General features: G+C 68.5%; 1 protein-coding gene across 1 annotated transcript in view; it reads right to left on the bottom strand.

The window, feature by feature from the left end:
* The window catches only part of Hunk (hormonally up-regulated Neu-associated kinase), a gene marked incomplete in the record, with an annotated part of 116,498 nt that extends 116,404 nt beyond the window's left edge, over window positions 1-94 (bottom strand). Inside the window, 1 exon segment of the mRNA XM_013504110.1 lies at window positions 1-94.
* Between the last annotated feature and the right edge of the window lie 1,379 nt (window positions 95-1,473).

The raw sequence follows: 1,473 nt of genomic DNA, 5'->3' as shown, positions 1-1,473 counted from the left end.
CTCCTTCTCCTCCGCCTCCTTCTCCTCCTCCTCGGGCTCCCCGGCTCCGCCCGCCGCCGCCTGGGGTCTCCCCGCGCCGGGCCGGGTTTCCGCACGCCTTGCGCGGATCCGCGACGCTCACGCCCCCCGCGCCACCGAGCGCGGCGCACAGACAATAGCGGCGGCCCGGGACCCGCCCCCAAGAAGTTCTGCCTCGGAAGGTCGCCCGCGCCGCTGGCGGGACTCTCAGATCCCGCCCCCGGTGCCGTCCAGGAGGCTAATGACAGTCGCGCTGCTCGGGTGCGCGGGGAGCGCCGCTGGCCCGGGAGGGGCGCGACCTGGTGGGGGGGTCCCGGGGCCCCGGAGCCTCCGCCGCCTCGGCTCTGGCGGCCGCGCTGTGGCCCGCACCGGCTCGGGTCCGACGCGATCGCTCCTAGCCGTGCGCCGGGCGGCCGCTCCGGCCGGAGAGCAGCGCGCGGCGGGCTGCAGGCGCCCTCTGGAAGGCAGCAGAAGAAAGCCCCATTCAGTTTGAATTTGCAGAAATTTAATCCGGCGGCGGGCGGCGGGAACAGATGCGAGCTCCGCTCGGCAGCCTGGGCACTTTCAAATCCCGCGTAGCCCCTCCTTCCCCGCGCGCAACAGCCCGACTCGACCCTCGCTGGAGAGGGGAGGGGAGCGGCGCAGCGGGCGGCGGAGCCACCTGAGCGCCAGGCTGTGGGACCCTGCGCGGCCTGGGAGACGCGCGCTCCCGGACCGCCCAAGGCGGACCGCCTCCGGCTGCGCGGCTCGCAGGGATCCCGGACTCCGGCTTTGTGGACCTTTCGGCAGTGGGGTCCCCCGCTAGCCGCACCCACTGGGGCGTGGGGAAGGAGGCAGAAGCGCTAGAGCCCGGGGAGCTGCGGGTTGGGCTGGGCGCTTGGCACACCTGGGACCTGGATGGATGGGTGGTGGAAAGAAGGATGCAGAGGCGGCAGGGCGCGTGCCCCAGCTCGCACGCAGACCCGACTGCTGTCTTAGAGGAGGGGCCGCCGCGATGGTCAGTAGTAGCGGTGGCCGGTGGGAGCAGGGCGTTTACACCTTTTTTCCTCGCGTTGAAACGATGCGCGTGACTGCAGGCTGAGCTGGACCCGCGCTCGCCGCTCCTCGATGCTTTTGTTCTCGATGCTTTTGACTGTGCTCACCTCCTGTAAACAGTTGCAGCAGCTCTGACGACACTGACCCTCTCTAGGATCCTCCAACGTCCTCCTGAACCGAAAATAAGCAATCGTGTATGGGAAGGGCTGGGGCGTAGGCAGGCGGGAGGCCTTTGCGAAACGCTACCTGTTGAAGTGCGGCGGTTTAATGCAGACTTCACCTCTGAGCACCCACATCGGGGCTGAAAGGGAGGCTAAGGTCCTAACGAACTTCCTTTCATCGTTTACTCCTCGCTATAGGGGAAAGGGACCCTGCATCCTCCTTGGTGCCTTGCGATGGGGAAGGGTGCCAACAGCTGTC

Source organism: Chinchilla lanigera, unplaced genomic scaffold (assembly GCF_000276665.1).
Source record: "Chinchilla lanigera isolate Chin_1 unplaced genomic scaffold, ChiLan1.0 scaffold00006, whole genome shotgun sequence".
Taxonomy (NCBI): domain Eukaryota; kingdom Metazoa; phylum Chordata; class Mammalia; order Rodentia; family Chinchillidae; genus Chinchilla; species Chinchilla lanigera.
The sequence above is the reverse complement of the archived record's forward strand: the minus strand, read 5'-3'. Positions and strand labels throughout refer to the sequence as shown.